Source organism: Pogona vitticeps, chromosome 2, assembly GCF_051106095.1.
Source record: "Pogona vitticeps strain Pit_001003342236 chromosome 2, PviZW2.1, whole genome shotgun sequence".
NCBI classification, from domain to species: Eukaryota; Metazoa; Chordata; class Lepidosauria; order Squamata; family Agamidae; genus Pogona; species Pogona vitticeps.
The window spans coordinates 40,989,512-41,003,879 of record NC_135784.1 but is presented as its reverse complement, the minus strand read 5'-3'; positions in this window follow the sequence as shown (position 1 = coordinate 41,003,879).

The following is a 14,368-nucleotide window of genomic DNA, read 5'->3' as shown; positions in this document are numbered from 1 at the left end:
GCCTAATACCTCTTAAGTATAAACAAATATTCAACCCACAGTGCTCACTGGAAGGACAGATCCTGAAGCTCCAATACTTTGGCCAAATCATCAGAAGAGAAGACTCCCTGGAAAAGACCCTGATGTTGGGAAAGTGCGAAGGCAAGAAGAGAAGGGGACAACAAAGGATGAGATGGATGGACAGTGTCATCGAAACTACCAGCATGAATTTGACCCAACTCCGGGAGGCAGTGGAGGACAGGGTGGCCTGGCGTTCTCTGGCCCATGGGGTCACAAAGAGTCTGACATGACTTAATGACTAAACATAGAATTAAACAAACATTCAAAGGTATCATGAATTAATACATAGAATTATATAATAATGGAGTTGGAAGAGGCATATAAGGCTATCAAGTCCAATCCCATGCTCAATGCAGGAATCCAAATCAAAGCAGAGCTGACAGATGATTGTCCCATTTTCTTTTGAATGTCTCCAGTGTTTGGAGCACTAACTGCCTACTGAGGTAATTGGTTCCCTTGTTGTACTTCTTTAATGGTTAAGACATTTTTTCTGATATTCAGCCTAAATCTGGCTTCCTGTATATTGAGTCCATTGTTACGCCTCCTGCACTTCGGGATGATGGAGAATAGACCTGCCTCTCCTCTGCATGACTACCTTGCAAATATTTGAAAAGTGTTATCATATCTCCCCTTTGTCTTCATCTCTTGAGGCTAAACACACCCAGTTCTTTCAGTCTTTCCTCACAGGGCTTGGTTTTGTCCTGATCATACTTGCTGCCCTTCTCTGAAGTTGCTTCAGTTTGTTGGAATCAAGCTGAGAGCCAGACACATGTGCCGAGGCAGCAATGGACAGGTTCCTCCTTTTTGAAGATAGGGACAGCATTAGTCTGCCTCTAATCTTCTAGCATTTCATGATTTCAAGGGGAAAAAATAGGCAGTGGTTCTGATAATTGTTTGCCAGTTCCCTCAATGTTCTCAGATGCATTCATCCACCCATGGAGATCTGAACGCATTCAAAGTAATAAGGTATTCTTTGACTATTTGCTTATCAATCTGAAACTGCAAACCTTTTGTCTGCATTTGTACTTCTCATTTGCCTGGGGAGTCATAGACTGTGTTTTAAGAAAAGCTTGAGCTAAAGTAAGAACTTCTGCTTTTTCTTTCTCACCTCTTACCAGTTCTCCATCTCCAATGAGTAGCTTAGCCACTACAGTGGTGCCTCGCTAGACAGTTACCCCACATGACAGTTTTTTCACTAGACATTGGCTTTTTGCGATTGCTATAGCGATTCGCAAAACAGTGATTCGCTAGACGATGATTTTGACAGCTCCCTCCGCGCTCACAAAACAGGTGTTTTCGGGACCTAAGCTTCGCAAGACAACGATTTAAACAGCTGGTCGGCAGTTCGCAAAGCGGCTTTCCTATGGCCAATCTTCGCTAGACAATGATGATTCTTCCCCATTGGGATGCATTAAACAGGTTTCAATGCATTCCAATGGGGAAATGCTTTTCGCTAGACAATGATTTCGCTAAACAGCGATTTCAGTGGAACGGATTAGCATCATCTAGCGAGGCACTACTGTATTTCTTTCTCTGTCTTTTGCAACCCACATACCTGAAGAATGCCCTTTTGTGGCTTTTAGCGTTTCTTGCTAACCTCAGCTCATTCTCAGCTTTTTGACCTCCTAATGCCATCACTGCAATGTTTTGCTACATGTCATGCTTCCTTCCTGCCTGGCCTTCCTTCTACTGCCTATATGTGCTGTCTTTTTTGTTTTCTGGTCCTCTCAGAGCAAGTGTTTTGTTCCCATGGTATCATCTTTGCACAGAGGACATACATGAAGACATGTATGAAGTTCCTCTGCTTACAAAAGCTTTCCCATATACAACATTGAAGGGAGGTAATCCATACACAGGTTGATTGAAGTGAAATGGGGGTGAGGGAGGTCTGCATGTGCAAGAATTCTGTATATCGTCATAGGCACACAGCAAACTACATGGAACTCTGAATTTAGGTGTGGCTGTCAGCCTCCCATCATACCTAATCCTACTGTCATTAAGTACGGCACTATCTCTGTGTGTCTGGGTTTCTGTTTGACACATGATATTTTTCCCCTTATAGAAATTTATGTGTCTGTATGTATAGCCTCCTCTATACAAATATGAGCATAACAAAATAAGCATTGGACTTGGCATGGCAACCAAGGAAAATATCAAGAGGTCAATTGCAATCTGGAAAAGGAATTAGAAGACAAAGCCGTCTTTGTGTCATGATCAGAAGAAACACATCCTCTCAAACACTCATAATGTCACAAGACAGTACAGTTAAGGGGGGATTTAACTAGCACGGAATCAGTGAATGCCAATATATTTTTGTTCTTGCTGTTCTTTTTGCATAGCAAACTAAACGAATGATAATTTAGGGCACAATCGGATAGAGAAATAACTCGCATTTTGGACCGCTTCTGGCACAGTCCAGAGTGAACTATTCTCTGAAGATCATATGATGCATACGAGATTCCAAACCAGCCCAACCCTGCTCTGTGCTCAAAATAGGCCTTTTTGGACCAGTGGCAGGACTATCTTTTTGCAGAGCTAGACTGAAGGGTCACTTCAAGGGAGACCAGTTCTGGTAAAATAGCCCTTTCCAATGGAACCAGACACAGTCCTTTGTCACCATTGTATTGCATCTTTAGTCAATTTCCACGGGGTGGCCAGATTTAGTTTTAATTCACCTTCCTTACATTAAGTTTACAGACACACACACACACACACACAGAGAGAGAGAGAGAGAGAGAGAGAGAGAGAGAGAGAGAGAGAGAGAGAGAGACCCACCTCAAGATATGCAGGCAATTTGGAGTGCCTTATATTATTATGGTTTTAAAGCAGCCATAAACTAAACTCTGAAGATTGCCACTCTGCCAGGGTGAAATAAACTATTAGATTAACCTAGCTGTAAAGCACCCTGCGGTGGAAGGTGAATAAAACTCATAGAGCAGAGTGGTGGGAAGAGGTGTTGCACGGTAGAAATAAGGTGAGCCGGTGACGCTAGCCAGTGTTAATGAGCCCATTTGCTTTGGTGAGACATCTGTTTTTACGAGCATGTCACAAACAATAAAGTGCCCCAATGATTTTGTTTGCGCTGACGGTCTCCGCCACCCATTTTTTGCTTCTGTTTTACAAGAATTATCCTTTGTTTTTCTAAAGATGGCTACTTTGATTGTTCACTGCAATGGTTGTTAATCTGGCCATTAATTTTAATTATGGCTAGATGCTGCAGTGTTGATTATTTAGTGGAATCAGTCTGAGAGTGACAGTTGCTTTAGCAACTAAACTAAAAGTCCTCCATCTTGTGACAATTTAATTAACCAGCTTCACTTGTAGCCCTATCCCAGCTGGTGAAAAAAAGTCTCCACAGATTTTTTAAGAAAAAATTTAAAAAACAAAACAAAACCTAACTGCCAGCAAAGAATTTGCTGTAGGACATAACTTTGATAACACCACCGCTACTAATTATTACTACTAATACATGTCATCAAGTCAATTCCGACCTATGGAGACTCTTTCCGGGTTTTTCCAGACAAAAAGTACTCATTAGTGGCTTACCATTCCCTTCTTCTGGGGGCTTTCTGGGACTGTGTGGGTTGCCAAGACCATAGTGGGGAATCAAACTCCTCACACACACCCCAGCTCCACTGTTTATTCCCGCTCACTGAACTATCCAGTCAGCACAGGATAAAGTCTGCCATTTATACATTTATCCTACTAAAGGCTAGTTCCTCATTTCCTCTTTTCAAAAGCAACGGTGAGAATGTTATATCCATCAAAGTGGGAAGATGATGTTGTTTAATGCAAACTGAGACAACACAAGGAGCAGAATGAATTCTCTCAAAACCCAGCATTTTACAGCATTTAGGTAATGACCAGGATGACTGGTGAGACAAAAAGAACAGCCTCATGGGCAAACCCACGCTTCACTGGGAAAACCAGGGGCAAAAGCTGGTGTTCATACACATACCAGGAGTAATGGGGAAAGTAAACATGCAGACACACATAGAGAAGGAGGGAAAGACAGGAAATGTATTTATCAGCCAGCTATGGTAAGGAGGCACAGAGCTAGTTGGAGGCAGCTTGAGACTGTAAAATATGAATATCTGGTCACATTTTAAACTTTGCATCATCGAGTCACCGTCAAATTATACATTACAGGTATTCCTTAAGTGCTGAAGGACTTCTGTTGGTCACAACACAAACTGCTCACATCTCCCATAGTTTAAAAATTAGCTTGCTTTGCTTGGTAATTAGTCAGCTGAAGTAAACCACAGATTCATAGAGTCATGGAATCATAGAAAAGTGAAGTTCAAAGAGACCTACAAGGCCATCAAGTCCAACCCCCTGCTCAATGCAGGAATACAATCAAAGCATGTCTGCCAGGTGATTATCCAAGTTTTTCCTGAATGCCTCCAGTGCTGGAGCACTCACCAACTTCCGAGGTACTTGGTTCCACTGTCATACTGCTCTAACAGTTAGGAAGTTTCTCCTGATAGTCAACCAAAATCTGGGTTCCTTTAACTTGAGCCCATTGTTGCGTGTCCTGCACTCTGGGATGATTGAGAACAGATCTTGCCCCTCCTCTGTATGGCAGCCTTTCAAAGATTTGAAAAGATATCATATCACCCCTCAGTCTTCTTTTCTCAAGGCTAAACATGCCCAATTCTTTCAGCGTTTCCTCATAAGGCTTGGTTTCCAGCCCCCAGATCATCCTTGTCACCCTCCTCTGAACTTGCTCTAATTTTTTAGCATCCTTCTTGAAGTGTGGTGTCCAGAACTGGACACAATACTCAAGCTGAGGCCTAATCAGTGCTGAACAGAGGGGGACTAGCACCTTGTGGGATTTGGAAACTCTCTATTAATGCATCCCAAAATACCATTAGCCTTTTTTAGTAGCCACATCACACTGTTGGCTCATATTTAGCTTCTGGTCTACAACAATTCCAAGATCCTTCTGGCTCATTTTTTTGCTGAGCCAAGTACTCGCCATCTTGTAACTGTGCAATTGATTTGTTTTTCTGAGATGCAGTACTTTGAACTTATCCCTGTTGAATTTCATTCTGTTGTTTTCGGCCCAGTGCGCCATCCTATCAAGATCATTTTGAATTTTGTTTCTGTCTTCTAGGGCAGTGGTCTTCAACCTTGGGCCTCCAGATGTTCTTGGACTTCAACTCCCAGAAATCCTGGCCAGCACAGCTAGTGTTGAAGGCTTCTGGGAATTTTAGCAGAAGAACATCTGGAGGCCCAAGGTTGGGGACCACTGTTCTAGGGTATTAGCTATTCTGCCAAATTTGGTATCATCTGCAAATTTGACAAGCATTCCCTGCACTCCCTTATCTAAGTCATTAATAAAAATATGGAAGAGCACCAGGCCTAGGTCTGAGCCTTGAGTCGCCCCACTAGTTTCATCTTCCCAATTAGAGAAGGACCCATTAATAATCGCCCTCTGAGTACGATTCTGTAGTGTCACCAATTGTGTATCCACCTGACACTTGATCTACCCATCCCACAACTCATTAGCTTGCTAATCAGGATATCATGGGGCACTTTGTCAAAGGCTTTGCTGATGTCATGATATACTACGTCTACAGCATTCCCTCTGTCTATCAGGGACGTTGTCTTTGCAATTATCTTTTGCTCTTTCCCAAAGGCCTGTCCAAGATAACGTATCTGGAATAATAAGATGATTTCAGTTTCTAATATATGCTATCTCTGCCATATAATTTGGCCTTTGGTGAGATGGTCAAAGGTGTTAACATGATAATCAGATTTGTCTCACAAACTGCTGGATGGTTTAGTGGTTTAGGCGTCTGGCTACAGAGCTAGAGGTTGGGAGTCTGATTTCCCCACTGTGCCTCCTTGGCAGGGGCAAGACTAAATGATCCACAGGGTCCCTTCCAGCTTTGCAGTTCTAAGATGATGATGATGATGATGATGATGATGATGATGATGATGATGAAACAACCAGGTGGGAAGGGGTAGAAATTCTTTACTCTGCTGTCTCCAATGGCATTTTCGACTGAACTCTAAGTATGGCTTTGAAACAAGATAAGCACATAGCTTAACAAATGGAGGGGCTATTTTTATAAAGTACTTTATAATATTATTTTTACAATATATTTTACAAGATGTTGTTATGTGCCTTCAAGTCAGATCTTACTTATAGCAAACCTAATGAGTTTTCCAAGGTAAGTGAAATATTTAAGGAGTGGTTTTTACCAGTTCCACACATACACACCCAGTGAATTTCCATGACTAAGCAAGAAGTCAAACCTAGGTTTTCTTAGTCCTAGTCCGTTACTCCATCTGCTACACCACACTGGGTATCATACTTCATAAGTCATAAAATAGGATGGGAAGGAGACGGTGAGACAGAAAATTAACTACTGCAATTTTCTCATAGTCTTGGCTTTTTCGAAAAGCACATAAATGAATTTTTAAATGAATTTTTAAAATGATATATATGAATTTTTTTAAAAAAAATCATACATCTGAAGTAACATTTGCATGCAAGCAAAAAGTTAGATCCACGGTTTTGCTGAGCTGGGCAGGATCCGGTTGTTCTTGCAACATTTCTTGGTCTCTCCAATTTTCCAGCTCTCAGTACTGTATGCTAAATCCCCCCAAAAAGAGATAAACCCTGTAAGACTTCCTTCAGTATCAATGAGATTTTCCAGCTTCACATAAAATTGAGACTCTGATCTCTTCCTCTGCCTTTTTTTTTTTTGTCACTTGCTGTTCTGTACAGGAAACTACCAATTTCTGACCGACATATTGCACCCTTTACAGGTGAATCCTGTGAAGGAAATATGTCATCCTGCCTAACTGTAATAATCTCAGCCAGTTTGACATTTCCCTCTGGGTGAGTCCCGCACAAGACAGGTGTCATTCTGTGCAATGGTTGTAATAATTTTCACAGCTTGGTGTTTCTCCTGCCTTTTCTGGGTAAATCTTGATCAGATAAGATGCCACTCTGCATAGGAATTCTAATATTCCTGAACAGCTTGATGTTTTTTTTTTCCAAGAAAAGAAAAAAAAGAACAGCAAGCTTCTGAGAAATCTTACAAGATTTTCTGAAAAATTTCTTGTGGGTGGGTGGGAAAACCTTATACAGAGAAACAGATTATCTGAAAGACTAACACCACCAAGGGTAAAAATCATGTCACCTTCTCCAGTTGTGGGGACCTCACATCTCCTTAGATTTGGAAGCACCACAGGCGTATTTTATAAAAATCTGGGAAAGAAAGTAGATTTGCAGATCCTAGAAGCCAGGCAATAGCCATCCCCTGTGCTTTCTTTCTTTCTTTCTTTCTTTCTTTCTTTCTTTCTTTCTTTCTTTCTTTCTTTCTTTCTTTCTTTCTTTCTTTCTTTCTTTCTTTCTTAAGGATTTTGACTGAAAAAACAAATGGACTTCTATATATTATTGGTTTCATTTTGGGGAACCCAAAACTGAGGGTTCTCGCCAGTGTGAAACATGCTTTTTAGAATACAGTATGGCCTTTATGTGAATTAGAAAGATTTTTTTTTTAATCTGCTCAACCTCTCTCTGTGTGTGTCTCTCGTCTCTGTTTTTCTTTGCTATCCTTGGCATGTAATTTTACCTGGTGCAGTTATTGTGTTATTTCGGAATTGTTCTGCTCATAGCAATCCTGTTGTAAAGCTGGGCGGTGAGGGTTTGCCTTAAAAGACTGAGCAGATAGAAAAATAGTGCTTGATATTCTGTGGTTCTGGCCAGAATCCTGGTGGTTTGAAAGGACAAATGTATAATGCAGTTCTACCCTGGCAGGCTCTCCTTCATGCATCTAGTCACACATTGGTTGCAACATAGAAAACATGGCAAGCCATATGCGCAATGGCACAAAGAACAGCTTGTCAGAGGAGTAGAAGTGGCTCTTCAGCATGCATTGTTTGGTAACAGGATTTTGGACAAAGCCACATTCTTGAAAATATGCTCTGGGAGCAAACCAGGGAAGAGGCGTCTTGAAGTTCAAGAGTCAAACAGCCTTTCTTGTGTCATTTGAAAGGCACCGTTTGGGTATGAAGAAAAGCATCACCCTATTTTTGCCTGTCTTCTCCCCCATTTCTTGAAATGCACTGGGGTTATGATCCCTAGGTCAAACAGGGCAATGAACTGCCCAGCTGTTACACACATCAATAATTATTCAGCAAATAGGCAACTGCTTTCATTATGTAAGATTTCCCTTTGCTTTTCTCTTTTTAAACTTATTTCCTAGTGAATATATATCTCTGACACCTCATTCTAGTACATGATCTTTTGAGTGGTTTTTGAAGAATGCATTGGCATGCAGGGGTTAGTTTGAGCATAGAGAAGTAAAGTTTCATTCATTGCTTAGGTTGCAGAAATGTCATCTGTACAGCCAGGAAGCTGTTATCCTGCCAAATATGCAGAATCCGATTCAATGGCTCCCTTAGCCAACTAAGGAAAATGAAAAGAATTTGTGACCCAGAACATTGGGAAGTATATAAATGAGTGGCCAAATACAGCTGTTCTCCATGGCGCTTTCCCCAGAACTGTAATCAGATGGATGAAATGTTTTTGTGTCATTTAAAAGCACACGGATTGTTTGTCTTTAAGGCATTTTCATGAAGAACACGCCAGAATGCCGGATGAAAATGATCATGACAATCGTTCAAGCTTTGCATGACATTTCGGCCCACAAGGGTTCACCCTGCTGTACAGCTTTCCTTTCCAAGTTCTAGTTAAATACTCCCGTGATGTTTCTGAGAAATCCAAATAACATCTCAAGAAATGCTTTGTTTGGGGCATTCCAAGTACTTCCCTGATGTGCTCCTGGAGACTGGAGAGCAAATCCTTTTGCACATCCGGGAACATAAGTTAAACCACACGTGTTGGAAGACCATGTGGTGGTTTATCAGGGGGGACTGTGGGAAGCAAACCTCCTCTAAAATGAAACTGAAAATGGTTGAAGCACACAGAGTTTCTTATATTATTTTGTACCCTCCTTACTACAGGCTAGCCAATTTTCGCCTGGTGTAGCAAAAACAATTTAAAAAGTCTTGCAGCCACATGTTTTAGTTGGCATAAATTCTCATGGACTGTAGCCCACTTCCTCAGATGTAACAGGCACATCTCATGGAGTGGGCTCCAGTCCACAAAAGCTTACGCCAAAGAAAACATGTTGCCACAAGACTCTTTGTTGATTCTGCAACATTGCATGTCACCGGTAATTCACTAGCAACCTTAAGGAAACCAAACAAAAGATTCTATCATTAGGAAACAGATACTGAACTAATTTCCACACACACACACACACACACACATTTATTTATTTATTGCCGATTATCATGTTAAGCCATGTGCCTAAACACAGAAGATACAAAATACATAATACTAGGAAATAGCATTTAGATGCATATAAAAAGTCAACAAGAGATTAGAATGAACATTCTCTCACAGACACCAGATTATATTTTAAAAATCAGCATAGGTAGATTTAAAAAGCAGACAGTGATTTCCACTTCCGCATAGCTGGTCTGATAATTTAGTGGCCCTATGTGATGTGCAATAGTCTATACCAGGCAATGATAGGAGTACTGTTACGTGAAGGGCTCAGGAAAACCACAGACAGTGGCATTCTCACTGGAAATGTTCCATATCCTCCAACTTAGGCTGCAACTACACTGGCAAACCGAATCAGTGATTTAGCTTTGCTGTGGCTTGAATTACAGCATATTTTACGCTTGTCTTCACATTATTGGCCCCTCAATCTGATGTGGCCCCTCCTTTGGTCCCACCCTCGGATGATCCCTAGGTCTCCTTTTGTGTATCATTGTAAAGCTGGTGGTTGATTAAACTATTGCACAATGTTAAGGAAAAAGGATAGTTTGGCAAAGTTTTCCATAATATACAAACACACACACATACTGCAGAAACAGTGCGTGTGGCAGTTCATCAGAGTTATTTCTATTTCTCATCGGTTTTTAGTGTCCATGAAAGAGGTGATCCAGTATTAAATTAGTATATCAAAGGTGATCTAGTACTTAACTTGGTAGTGTTGTTGTTTTAATGAGAATTACATTCGGGAAGCTAGGGAGAAAGATTGTGGGAGTGGGTTTTCCTGCTGCCCAAAGTTTAGTATATCACCAAAATGCCACCCATAGTCATGGTCCCCATTCTCTGGGAGAATTACACAGTTGATCACATGAGGAAAACTCTGTTTGAATCACTCCAGCTTGAAAAAGTAGATATCCCCAGTGTCAAGGGGGAAAAAACTCTGCTTCAGAAGCCAAAAGGGCCAGGCTGATTCAAAATGACTTTTGCATCACATGATCAATTCAAAATAGATCAAATGCATCCATTTTACCTCCACAACAAAGCCCATAGGATTTACCTGTGTAGTTGCAAGCCTTAGAACAACCCACAGACAGTATCTACTGTACTCACATAATGTTGCTTTATTAATGACTGAACTAAGTAATGCATTTTTGAAGTACTCCTAGTGAGTGCTGATTTACAATAAAAAGAGAAAACGTTAACATATATTTCCTTCCAAAAGTAGGGAAATGTATGCATTGCAGCAAAATAGCACAACTTAAAAAAATCTTTCTCCTATATTATGAAGCCTTAAGTCTTGGTCCTGCACTCACTCACCCCTCTTGTTTCCCCAAGGGAGTAAAGGTGCTCTTTTGCTGACAACAATCAGTGGAGGTAAGGTTGGGGAGGGAACTGAAGAAGTGGACTCTGAAGAACTCTTTCCAGGCAGGAAGTATTTCTTCACACAGTGTACCATTGAACTGTGAAATTCACTACACTAGATCTAGTGATGGTCACCAAATTCATGGACAATAGAACAATGGCTTCTAATCTTGATGGCTAAACATTACCTGCAGTATCAGAGACAGTTTGGCTCTCACCAGGTTGGAAATGTGAGTCGTGGTGTGCTATGCACTCATGTCCTCTTTGCCAACTTTCCATATATATCCAGCCAACCACTACATGAATAGAATGCTGGACTAGATGCACCTTTGATCAGACCTGGCCGGACTTGTACAAGGCTTCATACCGTCCCTGTTGTCACAAATATACAATTCTACAATCAGTACAATCAGAAGGGAGTATTTAGCATTGTGGTGTTCACCTTATTATGTTAAACAAGTCATGCATTATTCATGTTTTATGCTGATGTGGTTGAGAGGCGGAGCCAGAAAGGAGGAGTTTAGTTTACAGTCTGGCTGTGAGTTTGAAGGGAGAGAGAGAGAGTGAGTTAATTTGGAAAACTGAGATGTGATTAGCCTGAGGAGTGAATAGTAACCTGTAAGATAATATAGAAGAAGGTTATTGATGCTTGATGAACCTGAGGAAGATACTTATGAATTATTATAGAAACATCTGTAATCAATAAACCTGTTTTATTCAAAAGACAGTGATGAATGGACCTTAGTCTTTCTTAAGTGTGTTTTTTGTTTGTTTGTTTGCCTTCGTGAGCTCTCTGTTTTGGGGAGACAAACAGGGGCCACAAGGGGCAAATGTCACAACCATGTGGGAGGAGAGAAGTAAAAAGAGGGAAGGAAGAATTAATTATAGGCAGCGGCACAATCGAGAGACAGTTGTGGAGACAAGATGGTGGGCAACAACATAGCTGAAATAGCTGAGCCAGGTATTGTATACAGTATAAGACATAAAATATCTGAGCCTAACAGTTTATAGGAATTCAATCAAAATGAAAACAACAACAAAGCAGCTTTCTCTCGCCAACTTGGTCAAGAAGACGGCAGTTTTGTAATGCGTGTCAGATTAGCAACATGAGCCAAGCACCTTATGATGAGCATCATGATGGAACTTTCTTGGAAAAGGAAGCTGCTGGCTTCCTCTTTGTTGTGTTTGTGCACCATCATGAAGATGACCAGAGGATGGCCCTCATAGCAAACTTCTGAAAAGCCACACATTACAACTGAGGGACAGATCCTTTTTGTTGAATCATTCTCAGTCATAACCTGCCAAAATCAGAAATCTGGCAGCGGTTTTCACACTTCAGTAATTCTTGGCTTTTTTAGTGAATTTCTGAGAATGTCAGCTTTCATCTAGATTATGGATGAAATTAGATCGTTTTCTTTTTTTGTTTGGGCTTACTTTAGACACCCAGTAAATAAACAAGAAATAAAAATCTTTGATGGGTGTGGGGCCTCTACCACAACAGCCACATCATCACTGTAAGCAGCTACTTTTGATCATAGATGTAATGATACTAAATACTCAGAAGGGTGTCCAACATGTCAGAGCTTGAAAAGGGAAATCGACTGAGTGTCTCACTAACTTCTCCATCTGTTATTAGGAATCTTTGATGTATCCAAATGATATATATTTATGGAATAAATAGATATTGCAACCAATAGAAAGAGTTCTTTCACTGTGGTTTCAACAGTAATATTGGCCATTGCCAGCCAGATGATATCAAGGCTGAGAACCTAACCTATTTAAGTTAAATGCCCTTATCCATTTCCCTATTGTCTTTCTTTCTGCTTCAAATGTAGCACTATACTATTGACATGACATGAGGATTGGACAAACTTGTACAGGAACCAGTTGGACTTTTCCATAGTGCACAAAATTAATTTAAATGCACAAAATGTTATCACTCTCTTGGAAACCTCATCATATTTGCGTATATTTTTGTTACAGCTTTCATCTATTGATTGCAAACTTTAGTTACACATCATTACAAACTTTTATTACAAAATTGGGAAAGTGCAAAAACTGAGTTTAAATCCACGTTTATTTTGAAAGAAGATTCATACCATAATTTGCAAAGATCAAGTTCTTCACATATCTTTTCTCCTCTCTCTCTCTCTCTCTCTCTCTCTCTCTCTCTGTGTGTGTGTGTGTGTGTGTGTGTGTGTGTAGGTAGGTAGGTATGTAGGTATGTAGGCATGTAGGTATATATGTAGCAGACAGAGAAAGACATAGACATAGCGAGAACAATTATGCATATGTGGGCTTCTATATCTGAATAGCTACTTTTGCCCAGAATCTGCCCAACTTGATTGTAGTCTTGCCACCCTACTAGCTATAATGTCTGCCAGCTACCACTGCCATAGTTCCACTAGCATTCTTCTCTAACTGTGTTTTGGACCACCAGAGATGATGGAACAAAACAATCTCCTTCTGTTTACTCAATAATCCTCACACACAATGAAACACTTCTGGTTTAAAAGAAACCTAAATGGGAAGCTCTTCCTACATCTTGTAATTATCTCAGCCCTTGAGTCTTTCTTTTCCAAAGTAGCCCCAGAGTGTTATTGCATGTTGCGATTTTTCTTTCACACATTGGTGTCCAAAGAGCTGGGTTGTTCCAGAAAAGATAATTGTATTAGTATGTTGCGCTGTTTCTTTGGCAACAGATGACAAAGATGCAGCTTCAAGTCTCTTCATTTTCATTATCCTTCCTTTTTATTGTCTTTGCTTCGCCTTATTGTAAGCACCCAGTTGAAAGAAATGGGCGGCCTACTGTCAAAATGTTTGAGACTTGCATAATGTCTTTCATGAGGAAAAAAATCCTGTAATTTTTATTATATAATTATTATATATGTCATTATATAATTATTATTAAATCATCATCATAATTATCACATGCTGTCAAGTCAGGCTTTTCTTGGTAGACAAGACTCAGAAGTGGTTTACCATTCCCTCCTTCTCCTCCTCCTCCTTCTTGGCATCCTAGGACTGCAGCTTCCCCAAGGCCACACAAGATGGCTCTTCTCCCTGGAGGCACCATGGGAAATCTTTCTTCAAACCTATGGTTATAGTCAGGAGATAGATAGACATACTTAAGGGCCAAACTAAATATTGCATAAGGAGGACCTTTGTTTCAATCTGAATGTGTCAAATTAGGAATGAAGGGATGGGATTTCAAATATGGCAAAATCATGCTGATGCCTTAGGTCTTTTAATTTGTTGTGCAAATCAGTAATAATAAGACCTTGCACTATCAGTTGCAGTGGACAGGAATCCAGATAAAAGCCACTATGGTTATGAATGGAGTAAATAGCTCCAGTTTAGTTATATTCGCTGTGGGAAGATCTGCACACTCTTTATTGGAGTACTTTTTATTCAGATATTACACTTAGGTAATTTCTACCTGGAAGAATTATCTGCAGGATAATTTTTCTCCTACCTGGAGAAGGAAAGCCTAACAACGATATTTCATACATTGGCAAGCTCTGCAATAGACTACTGTAATGCTCTCTATGTAGGGCTGCCTTTGAAGTTTGTACAGAAATTTCTGCAGGTTTAAAATGCAGCTGCCCGATCACAGGTACCAGCAGATATGAACACATA